Consider the following 13,182-nt stretch of genomic DNA (forward strand, 5'->3'; position numbering starts at 1 on the left):
AGGCCTATATATGTCTGACCTGAGGTATAAACCCCCACCCTCTAATTTCAAGGAAATAGTTGTTGTATTTTGACCCATTCACGTATCTATATGTTCAGTCTCATAGGAAACTTCTTTGATACAGTGTCACATATGTATCACATAATGCGACATCTGTATCATAAAACATAACATAGGATCCACATGCGATACATACATGACACTGTATTAAACAATGTTCCTATGATACTGGACTACTGTATAATGCCATATGGGAAGATACAGCACAGAGAATCTGTATTTTACATCTTTGTTATGTGAAATAAGAAGACACGATACAGCTTGAAGATACCATAGTGCTTGAATATTTAAAATGTTAATTAAATTCTTAAACACTTAATACCATTTACTTTAAACATTGTATATAACCATTAAATGCATTTCAATGCCTATATTTACATTCAATTTAAACTGCTGTTTTTTACACATACCTTTTTGTAGTGTTTCTGTTTATAAATTATTTTGTATAGATAAATGTATATTGCCTGTTACCACTCTCTATCTAACCTTGTATAAATAACAGCAGAGGCTTAATAAATCATAATAGATATGCTATTGTATATAATTGTTTAAAAAAGGAAGAATTTTTATTCTTTCTTGTGTGATTTTCAAAATAGAGCAAAGTACAGCCACTCATTATTCAAAGATATTTTTTTCAAATAATATGTTGAAGAAAGTTTGTTTTGTTTTATTTCTCTTCAATGTATTCTACATGATGCAGGTATTATTTTTAATTTGGTATAATATGCAAAAAAGGGCAAATGTTTTGTATTTTGTTAATTAGTTTAAGTTACCTAATATAATATTTGCTTGATATTAATAGTTTATAATAATAACAATAGTTATGAAGATAGTAAATCCATAATTCCTCCTGTACTCTACCACTACTGCTTTCAATATCACTATTATTACTTTCTTTCTGCCAGTAAAGTTTCTGCCAGTAATGTTTCTGCCACTAACTAATGTTTCTAACACTAATGTTTCTGACAATACAGTTGCTTCTATTATTGTTGCAGTTATAACGTCTGCCGCTGTGGCTACTCTACTCCCTTTGCTACTTTGGGTATTGTCGCTTTTGTTGCTGATGCTACATGTGTCTTTTAACACTGAAGCTTTATTGCTACACTTTTGCTGATACAATATTGTCATCAGTATTATAATTGTTGCTGATACTATTGTCAACTGTGCTATATACTGTATGTATATGTATTTTGTCATTTTTAACTTTCAACTTTGTTGTTGCAACTTTTGCTGATGATACATTTGTTGTTTAACTTTGACCTCTGTTGATACTGTTATTATCACCTTTGTTATAACTGCTGCTAAATTGTCATTTAACTTTGACCTTTTGTTGCTACAACTGTTGATACTGTTATTGTCACCTTTGTTATAACTGCTGCTAAATTGTCATTTAACTTTGACCTTTTGTTGCTACAACTTTTGACACTGTTATTGTCACCTTTGTTATAACTGCTGCTAAATTGTCATTTAACGTTGACCTTTTGTTGCTACAACTCTTGACACTGTTATTGTCACCTTTGTTATAACTGCTGCTAAATTGTCATTTAACGTTGACCTTTTGTTGCTACAACTGTTGATACTGTTATTGTCACCTTTGTTATAACTGCTGCTAAATTGTCATTTAACTTTTCTTGCTTTTAACTATTACTGTCACCTTTACAAATGTCCTGCTGTTGTCACCTTTTGTACAACTGTTGCTGCTGTCTTTTTCACTTGAAACTTTGTTGCTACAACTGCTGCTGCTGTAACAATTTTTACTATTTTTTAAATATTTCTCTTGGCAAAAACTCTACCTTAGTTACAATTGTTGCTACTGTGACTATTTTCATTTCTGCTTCTATAATTCCTCTGGTACTAATATTGTCATTTCTATTTTTTGCAACACCTGTTTCTTCTACTATAATGTATAACCACTGATAACTAATTTGCATATACTGTACTTGTTTCATATTGCTTTGTGTTCTCTTCTTTGTATCTCCCCCTGTTTAAGTTTAATTGAATGCATATAGATACTGTATGTTTCAAACAAATTTATGAACAGAATGAGTAGTGGTGGTTTAATTTTGCAATGGTTTTGTAAATAAATAAAATGTGTGTATAATAGTCTTGTTCCAATACTAGTAAAGAGATAAACTTTAAAAAAAATATGAAAAAAATATTTGTATTATAACATACTGAAAAGCATAGTACAAAATGTATAACTGGGTAATTTGTTATTTTTCTGGTTGCATATGTGTTGTTTTACAATTACCTTTGTTATTCTTTATTATCGTTCTTTTTTCTATCAATTATTATGAAGTGCTACAATATTAGAATATTCTCCTGTTGTGATAGAACTAATAAAATGGAATATAATTCCATGCATAATTGTACAAAATCTAGTGTTTTGTTTTTGTTTAGGCCAAAGGTAAAAGTTTTTCAGGTGGCAGTGGTGAGCATCTTGCTTTGAGTATGGAACATGGATAATAACTGCTGTAATCAAAGCCATGGATTGCTGCTATTATGCATGTGAAGAAAAGTAGATGTCAGTTGGAAGGCACAACTATCAATGACTAAATGACTTAAAAAGTTTAATTGAGTTTCTACCAGAAATTACATCAATAATTAGAATAAGTTTACTGAGCAATGTAGAGGAAGTTTACTGAGCAATGTAGAGGAAGTTTACTGAGCAATGTAGAGGAAGTTTACTGAGCAATGTAGAGGAAGTTTACTGAGCAATGTAGAGGAAGTTTACTGAGCAAGTAGAAGAAGTTTACTGGGCAATGTAGAGGAAGTTTACTGAGCAATGTAGAGGAAGTTTACCGAGCAATGTAGATGAAGTTTACCGAGCAATGTATAGGAAGTTTACTGAGCAATGTAGAGGAAGTTTACTGAGCAATGTAGAGGAAGTTTACTGAGCAATGTAGAGGAAGTTTACTGAGCAAAGTAGAGGAAGTTTACTGAGCAATGTAGAGGAAGTTTACTGAAGTTTACTGAGCAATGTAGAGGAAGTTTACTGAGCAATGTAGAGGAAGTTTACTGGGCAATGTAGAGGAAGTTTACTGAGCAATGTACAGTAAGTTTACTGAGCAACGTAGAGGAAGTTTACTGGGCAATGTAGAGGAAGTTTACTGAGCAATGTAGAGGAAGTTTACTGAGCAATGTAGAGGAAGTTTACTGGGCAATATAGAGGAAGTTTACCGAGCAATGTAGATGAAGTTTACCGAGCAATGTATAGGAAGTTTACTGAGCAATGTAGAGGAAGTTTACTGAGCAATGTAGAGGAAGTTTACTGAGCAATGTAGAGGAAGTTTACTGAGCAATGTAGAGGAAGTTTACTGAGCAATGTAGAGGAAGTTTACTGAGCAAAGTAGAGGAGGTTTACTGAGCAGTGTAGAGGAAGTTTACTGGGCAATGTAGAGGAAGTTTACTGAGCAATGTAGAGGAAGTTTACTGAGCAATGTAGAGGAAGTTTACTGAGCAATGTAGAGGAAGTTTACTGGGCAATGTAGAGGAAGTTTACTGAGCAATGTATAGTAAGTTTACTGAGCAATGTAGAGGAAGTTTACTAGGCAATGTTGAGGGTTTACTAGGCAATGTAGATGAAGTTTACTGAGCAATGTAGAGGAAGTTTACTGAGCAACGTAGAGGAAGTTTACAGAGCAATGTAGAGGAAGTTTACTAAGCAATGTAGAGGAGGTTTACTGAGCAATGTAGAGGAAGTTTACTGAGCAATGTAGAGGAAGTTTACTGAGCAATGTAGAGGAAGTTTACTGAGCAACGTAGAGGAAGTTTACAGAGCAATGTAGAGGAAGTTTACTAAGCAATGTAGAGGAGGTTTACTGAGCAATGTAGAGGAAGTTTACTGAGCAATGTAGAGGAGGTTTACTGGGCAATGTAGAGGAAGTTTACTGAGCAATGTAGAGGAAGTTTACTGAGCAATGTAGAGGAAGTTTACTGGGCAATGTAGAGGAAGTTTACTGAACGATGTAGAGGAAGTTTACTGAGCAATGTAGAGGAAGTTTACTAAGCAATTTAGAGGTTTACTGAGCAATGTAGAGGAAGTTTACTAGGCAATGTTGAGGAAGTTTACTGGGCAATGTAGAGGAAGTGAGTTATAGTACTGTCCATTGGTGGTGACATGGAGATCAATTGGATATCCAACGATGACATCTGCTGAAGAAATATGCAGACATGTGCAGTACAAGAAGGTATGATTAGTTAATTAACAGAAATTCATTGCTATTGGAAACACCACCTATTGGTACCTTTCCCCAGATTTAGAAAACAATTTATCTTTTTTTGTGTAAGGCTAATAGACGTTTTTAGTCGCGTGGACGCGACTCTATAGTTCACTATGTCGGTCGGTCGGTCGGTCGGTCTGTCTGTCGGTCTGTCTGTCGGTCCGGTATCACTATGCATGTTATCGCTTTCTGACCTTATCTTGATATCAGTTTAATCTAGCTAAGTCAATTTTTCACAGTATATTCCTTATGGCCAGGAATCGATGTGGTTATGTTTTCACGGTGTGCACAATACAAAATTACGCGGTCTACGCACGATTTTACGAATTCACGTTTGTAATCATATCTTCACAACCATGAATCACAATTAAATAAAATTTGGTACTCATAAATTTCAGGGCATAAATCATCATATGGCAATACAATTACATGCGTACGCGCGCTTGAAATTTTCAAAATTTATTTTCGATGAAATAAGAGTACGTTTCAGGCAATTTTAAGCGTTTACAAAATTGCCATGAGTGCGAAGATTTTTGCGCGCGCACTGCGCGTTAAATGTTATTGCGCACTCTTTTTGCACGATTTCTGTTTTCTTGACTTACTTTTCAACTAGAAATTACGTTATACGAGCACGTCAAAAGTGACAGGCTACGCACGTGTAAATTAAAAAAATATAAATGTTTTTAAACATTTCAACATTTTTAAACATGTTCAGTAATTTCGATCAGTATAGTTCACTATGTCGGTCGGTCTGTCGGTCGGTCGGTCTGTCGGTCCGGTATCACTATGCATTGTAGCACGCGACTTAATGGCTGTTGGCCTTGTTTCGTTCTCTTCTACTTTGTTTCGTTACTTTCTTTCCTAACTCATTTCTGTTTGCAAACTAAAGACTGCTAGTTTTGACTAGAGGAACGAATTTTCGACAAGTTTATGAAAACTTTTCTTGCAATTCAAGAGTTCGCTTGACTTTGCAAACAAACCTTTGCTGTTTTAAAAAAAAAGTTTACTAGTCCGTGTATCGTCTGATGCAAGTTATTCAGCACTATGAGATTAACTAATACCAAACTTTATTTTAAACTCTCCCAGTTTGTGATACCTTTCGGCAATACTGTAGTTTAATTGGTCACATGACTACAAAGACGCATTGATTTGCTGAGTTCACAAACCTTCTGCAAACCTGTTTTTTGCAGTTTATCGACGTTTGTTCAACTGATCTATACTAGCGAACGTTTGCAACCAAAGTTAAGTTTTATTTACAAATAGATAGTGTGGATAGTCTAGTAGAACTGCTAGCAAACTTTACCAAACTTTTGTTTACAAACTCTTAGTTTGTCATTGTTTGGAGAAGTTTGTGATTCCATGTCTAGACTTAAACCTTGTGTACAAACTCTGAGTTTATTAAGAATGGTTTCCAAAGTTTGACAAACTGTATAGAAAACAAGTTTGCAGAAGTCTACACTTTAGCTAACAAACTCTAGAAAATTCTGTGTTTGTAAACTGAATGAATTTTTAAAATTACACTTAGGCCGAATAATATATGTAGGCCACTGACGTCATTCAGAATTTTTCAGAAACTCAGTGTGTTTCAGAATTCTTGAAAGAGATTTTATGTCCTTTTAATATCATATATCAACATATTTGTTTAATATTCTTCACCATACAAACCCTCTAACAATAATTATGCGCCTTTCTGAAAAAAAAAATTGGAAGAGTTTCATAGAAATCACGTTATGATTCATTTATTCGGGGGCACAACAACCAACTTTGTACAGATCAGGGATTCTTCTCTAAATGAATTGATAATTGTTTTATTATCAAACATCGCCGGAGTAACTGTTGTCTGAATAAGATTCACATTTTGACAAAACTACACATGACAGTTTTAGAACAATCGAGAGATTGACAGTGTTTCTATTTCTTTAAAAAAATGACATTCATTTATCTATAAATCAAGTAAATATGCTGCAGGCGTGATGATGGCCTACAAGATTATATAGCAATTCTGTAAAAAAATAGGAATTGTGTTTGATCATTATTTTGGAACGTATCCAAGCAATTTTATTAAGGGATTGGAAAAGAAATAAACGTACTCTTAGATCCTATGTCTGAGTTCTTTCTTTAAATGGTGAAGTTGAGTGTTTGATTGGCATCTTTTATTAGGCCTTTCTTTGTTTTATTCCTCACTCATTCTGCTATCTATCGTAGGCGCAGCCTACTAACCATATTTTGTATTGGTTTCTTCTTCTAAAAATTCTAAAATGGCTGCCTCTTCTTTCTCAGTTTGTACGTTTATATTATCATGTTCAGTATGTTGTTGTGTCTTCTTTAATTGTCCGTTTTATTTAAACCAAACTAAAGTTATTTTATTTTTTTAGACTGATACCGGCAAATCGTAATAATATATGATGTGATTCTGATTCTGTTCTATTATAAGTAGCCTGCCGCTTGTTTCAATCTTTCTTCTTCTGGCCGTCCCGCTGGTTCGGGCGCTTTTTTCAATCTTTCTTCTGTCAGACCGCCAGTGCATCCGGGCCTCTAACTATCCATTATTACTATTCAACTAGTTTTTTAAATATTTTTTCAGGTCACCTTCATCTTATTTTGGGTTTTGTCTCCTTTCTTTTTCCCTATTTCATATCTGGTTGCCAAATCGAGTCCTGCAAGTTTCAATAGTGTATTTTTAAAAGTTGACTGGGTATTGAGAAATTGGCTTCATAATAGGGTATATTTTTGTAATTTATAATGAAAGTTTGATTTTTAAAATATCTCAATCTAAAAAAAAAGTTGTGTTTTAACCGATTGAAATACAATTGTTTCCATTTTCAGTTTTAAATAAAGCGCTTTCATCAATAAAGTTACTATTGTTGTTGTTGCCCTCTATCGCTGGTTTCTTCGTGTGGATAGACTTCTTAATCCCAACGCTTGTATCAACAAGTTCGAAGGTGAAACTTATCGGCCGCGGCGGGGGAGAGAGAGTCTAGAGGATCGAAACGAGTGTGTGGCACCGGACCGGGGGAGAAGAAAAGACCACCGTGTAACGTACCTGGACGATCTGTGTGTGTAATGGGACGAAAGTCTTTAGCTAGAACACGTTTCAACCCGTTACTCTTCTAAAATGTAAAGGATATATAGGATATATAAATAGGATGATCCATACACAGAATTACAAATGAACGAATTCAAAGGTAAGTTTTCACATTTTCTTTTATAGCCTAGCCTACCTAGGCTAGGCCTAGGCCCTAGTAGGCCTAATAATATAATAATATATTAGACTAGGCCTAGGCCTAGGGGGAATCCGGCCTAGGCTAGGCCTAGGCCTATACCTATATTCAATCAATTATGATGGGAGGGAGGCCTAACTAAAACTAGCCTGGCATCTAGCTAGCCTACCTCAAATCTAGTCTCCTCTCTCTCTACTACTACTATACGTTATTAGCAGCTAGGCCTAGGCTTTATATGGGGCCTACACTCAGTAGGTATCTAAACTCTAGGTGCTATTAGCTATTTACCACCCTAGTAGTATAGGCCTAGCCTAGAATGAATGTGTTTAAAATTGTGTGCAGGCAGCAGTGTGCACCTATATAAAATACAGGGTGGTGGATGTGTTTACAACAATTTTCACAAGAATATTCTTGCAAAATTTCAAATTGCGTTGCGGAATTGGTTAAAACAAAATATAATAAAACAAAACGAGGCATATTCTATACAAGGAGAAACTACGTATTCACTTATCGGCACTCTTCGGCAACGTCAGCTAGCCTAGCTCAACATCCATGCGCGGCGGCGAAAGGATCGATGTATCTTATTTAAAGTTTTTGCGGTCTAATTTATCGTCTCTCTTAAAAACATAGGCCTAGCTAAATTGTGTTATTTTATATTTTACACTACATTTTAATATATATTTATTACTTGCATAGTTATCAATCCTAGTATACTTTATAAATTGTAATACAGTCGACTCCGCCAAAGTCGAATTCGCATAAGTCGAAAAATCGTGAAAGTCGAATTCTCAATCTCAATTCTTTCCTACAGTACATTACTGTGTCATTTTTATTTGTAAGTCGAATTTTTCTAAGTCAAAATTTGAAGGCTTTTTGCGGTCCGAATACACACATTCTTTAGTGATTTATATCGTATAAATCGAAGTAAAAAATCACACGGCAGCAACGCACTAAAAAAGCCGATACGTAATACGATAAACAAACGACAGAGGTGATAATGTGGGACCATATCGGTTCTCTCAAGCAGGTTGTATAGTATAGGCGGCGTCCTACAACTCGCGCTAGTATAAATACTGTATGAGTTGAGAACTTGAGCGGCGTTTTGTGGGTACCCATTTTGTGCTAGACAGATGGCCATAAACAATGGATACCGATTTCGAATAAGAACCGGAATGTATTTAATTATATGTTTTCGTATTGTTACGACTTAAACCATAAAGAAAATTCAGTTTATCATTGCCGATAAAAGAGGCTTAGGATTTATTATAGGCCTAGCTAAGCAAACTCAATTCAAGAAGCCTCATCGTGTGGGCCACGATCGCGAAAGGGCAGGGTCTACTAGGCCTAGCCATAGCGCGTGGCTAGTGATTAAGCCTACAGTAGGCCTAGCAGTTTTTTTTACAAATCTGTAAGTCAAAGTTCACATAACTCAAATTTTTATACCGGTCCTATTAGATTCGACTTAGGCGGAGTTGACTGTATCAAGCTTTGGTTTTATCAAATATAATACAGTACTAAAATACCTTGCACAGTTTAAAATTTGAGTATCCTTAATTCAAAATTGCGCAAGAAAATCATTGCGCAATTCCAAATTGAGCATAACAAATGTAATTTAAATAAAAGTTTTTGATTGTTCACTTCTTCATTTCATTATTCATGACATGACAATGTGTAGGCGGCGCTGTACTGTCTGTAGGTTGTTATTAATAATTAATTTAAATTAAAATTTAGAATCTTTAAATTAGTTGAAGTGAGTGGTGTACATACATTATTTGTCGTGAATGGGCAGTCGCATACATTCTTGGCACTGAATATTTAAGACAGGGCTTTAATACCAAAATGCATTTTAGACCAGGGCCTGTTCAGACTACATAGTTGTGGTTTTGCATTGCACTGAGTGTAAGGTCTGAACTAGGAAATGATTAATTAAAAAGATAAAAGATTAATCAAAGCTAATTAAAATGTGACCTTGGTCTGCCCTGACTCCTGCAGGTCTTGTCTTTTAAAAATTATAGGTGTTCTACAAATTGCACTCCTCAATACATTCAGGGATGCTGTACTGTAGGTGTGCTGTTTGTATTTTAGTGTGTAGAAGTTTACCAAATTTAAGCGTGTTGTAAATCGCACTCCTCAAAGGCAGTTTGGGAATGTGTTAGGTGAGTGATCGCACTCGCTCGCTCATCTTAAAAGACAATGCCTGCCTGCTAGGATACAAAATCATAGGTCTGGATAAAACAAAAATTGACTTTGAATAATATTTTAAAACATTTCCACAAAATAAGATTTATCATTTCCTTTTAAAATAATATCCCAATTTATTTGACACTATTCACTGGGTGGTCCCCTAGTTTAAAAGTGAAAGTTTAGAAATGGAATGTTAACTCTGAATACCTATGTTTAGCATTACAGTTCGTTAGACTTTCTGTCGTCATTTATATTATTAAAAAGTCCATCATCAATTATGTACAGTACTGTAATAATTCTGAATGCATTAATTTTATTAAAAGAAAACAGAAACCAAACTCAATATTTGCCATACATGCTGGAAAGGGGTGGGTGGAAAAATTTTGTTTTTCCCTGTATGTTACTGAAATTGTATTGTAAATAAAATTTAGGCATGTAAAATACAGTATGAAAATGAATACATCACAAAAATGTATTTGTTTTATGTTATCCAGTAAAAATCTATTTGGCATAGGAACAAAACATGAGGGCAATATACATATTATGACATTGATTTGGAAGAAGTACATGGCTTCTACAGGCTGGTGAAAACTATGTGTTTAAATCATATTGACCTCAATTTTTGAATTTAAATTTAATATCATATAGTCTTTATTCAATGCAAAAGGTGATAAAATAGATCAAACACTATATTCGTACTACGAATATGAATGCTGATTTTCGTCGATATTTGAATACGCTTTACAAATATGAAGTTGTTTTTTTTCTTCAAATATTGAATTTGATGAGACTTTTCTAAGAATGATTTCTTAATCCTAAGGAGATGATAGATGTATGGATAATGTAGCCATCTTCTTAAGATCTGGTGACTCACGAAGCGTTAAGTTCTTTAGGGTATCATGTGTGCCTCGGGGTTACCGATGGATTGCGTTCCCAGCTATATGATAATGTTGATGGAGTATGATGAATTGCTTTATTAAACTTTTTTTCGATGACGTATTTTGCTCAAAATTTTATTTTAACTGTATACTGGGAATATGTTATTGAATCCAATTTCAACAAGAAAGGTTTTATTTTTTACTTTAATTTGAAACAAAGAGACTTGCTATGACTCGTAACTTAAAAATTAAACGACCTGTACATTAAATGAGTCCGTGCTGCATGCACGATAAGGCTAATTTATTATGGATCATCAACATTAATTGTTGCCGAAGTGACTTAGAAATAACATTAGTGGAAAAAAATTACTGTTTAATTAGGAAAATAAGAGTTTTTTGTTGCTAAATTGCATGAATTTATTTCAAACTACTAGTACTAGTATCAAAAATTATAATTAAAAGTTATTAATTTTACGCTAGATTTACAGAGCAGGCTGTTGAAGTTTTGTCACAGTGTTGCATAATTTACTGTATTCAAATTTCCAGTCTTTCGTTACATAGTGTATCCTTTTTTTCTGATCCATCCATAATAATGCTAAACTTATGCCTTGTCTACACTTAGCAAAACACCGAGTTTGGCAAGAAAAGTTTGCAAAGTAGAGTGACTAGTCAATTAATTAGTTTATCTTGACTGTGGAGAGAATTGTAGCCAGTGTACAGTACTACAGTAGGTAATGCACTTTGCTATCAATAAAATAGCCGGCAACCAAATTAAGTCCAATGCGATCAAGGCTTTAGTTTGACAATTTGTACAAACCATTGTTGATATAGTATTACCGAATCCCATAAAGGCAACCTACACACTTCCCCATGATGATTGCATAATTGATGTAAAAATAAAGAGTTGTACAACAGGATGGCATGTATTTCAGTATCCTAACTCTTCCACTAGGAAAAGAATACTTCCTTTTAGAGCGATCACTTCAGATTACGAATATTATCGTTAGTTCCTTGGAGGATATTTCTAAATGTGGTTTTCGAAACGGGATAGTTGGAAGATTAGAAAATGCGGGAAAGTTTGCGATTACTACATTATACTGTGTAAGTGTATTAAATGACATCTCTACAGCAGTTCTTGTGGTCTAAATAATATCTATAATTAGACCCTCTGGCGAGCATCTTTGACAAGATTGATAAAGTGTTTATAGTGTAAAATAGAAGGTGAGAAAATATGGAGTTCTGTAATATCACAGTTGATTGATGTAGCCTACTGTACAGTACTGTACAACTGCCATGTCCTAATCTGTTCCCAAATTATTACCGTACAGCTTTTTCTTCCCACTGTATGTATTGGAACGAATCCAAGATTTTTAACACACTAGTGGGTGGGAACTACACATTATCAACCTTCAGGCGCTACAGATGAATTCTAAATTTAAGAGAAGTCCATGACAGTTACAAAATCCCGACGGGACTAGTTTAATTTGAAAGTGGAACATTTTCATGTGTAAACAGTTTTAATAATAATTAGTTATTTAAGGTGACTAATAATAATTATTTTCAAACAAACAATGAAAATAATCAACAGAAAGTTGTTTCTGTCTCTAGACATCTAGACAAACATAAAATTCTTGAACAATTTCATCTGGTTTCAAAATAATATTGTATTGTGACTATATTAGGTTACTCAAAATAGCTGAAACGTACAGTAGCAAGTGTAGTGAGTACTTGATAATTGGTATCAAACATTACATTTTGTATACAAAACATAAAATTGTTATTACTATGACGAAGGAATGAAGGTTTGTAATTCAATTTTATTAAAATGATTAATAATTATCATTCGCTATCTCTTTCTACAGTACTTCTCCAAAAGAAAGAGAATGGGCTTGCAGATGGCACCCTTGTCTTAAAAGAGTGTTCACTCACTGAGCAGTTTTTATTTAGAAAAAATATGATTTCCTAAAACATTTTTCTCTGATGGGAAAATGCAAATATTGGCTTAATAAATAAAGAGATGGCTCTTGAAAAACAACACAAATTCTTGTTTATGTATTATATTTTCAAAACAAGAATTAGCCAAAAATATTATGGTATAGATTTATAGAAACAAACTGGAAAGTAGAAAGGAGGGAATGATATTGACACTGCCTGTGTTGTTGTTTTGTTTGTATCCTCATGCACACTGCTTCTTTTGTGTACAATTTTAGAGTAAATAAAATTATACTGTAAATGTACTGTACTTGGAGGTGTACAGTATTAAAGGTGACAGTAAACATTCAGATTACAATGACAACTACATTCAATTCAAACTATCTTTAAAATGGTTTATTGCAATTGTCCTATGATTGGAGAACTGTGAACCAGGGAGTGGGTGCTAATACATGTAAAACCAGAAAGATAAAGAGGTGAAGCAATTGTCAAAAAAGAAAGTAAACAAACTTTTGCAATATTTGTTTTGTTGTGATAAGATAACTGACATTCTTTGAATATTTACCTCCTTACACAGGAAATGGACAATCAAATGTCAGAAAATAACATTAGATTACCTATAATTTATAGTCTACTTTAGATAATGATGAGAAAGATAAGTGTAGTAATGATTGCATGTGACCT

The 13,182-nt window shown here is 33.9% G+C and overlaps 1 protein-coding gene across 1 annotated transcript in view; it reads left to right on the forward strand.

Annotated features, from left to right (window-relative positions):
• Positions 1 to 7,184: 7,184 nt before the first annotated feature.
• The window catches only part of LOC140040875 (apoptosis regulator R1-like), a 63,153-nt gene continuing 57,155 nt past the window's right edge, over positions 7,185 to 13,182 (forward strand). Inside the window, exon 1 of the mRNA XM_072087129.1 lies at positions 7,185 to 7,468. The gene's annotated coding sequence lies outside the window, so the exon portion shown is untranslated. The remainder of the gene's footprint in view (positions 7,469 to 13,182) is intronic.

Source organism: Antedon mediterranea, chromosome 2, assembly GCF_964355755.1.
Source record: "Antedon mediterranea chromosome 2, ecAntMedi1.1, whole genome shotgun sequence".
NCBI classification, from domain to species: Eukaryota; Metazoa; Echinodermata; class Crinoidea; order Comatulida; family Antedonidae; genus Antedon; species Antedon mediterranea.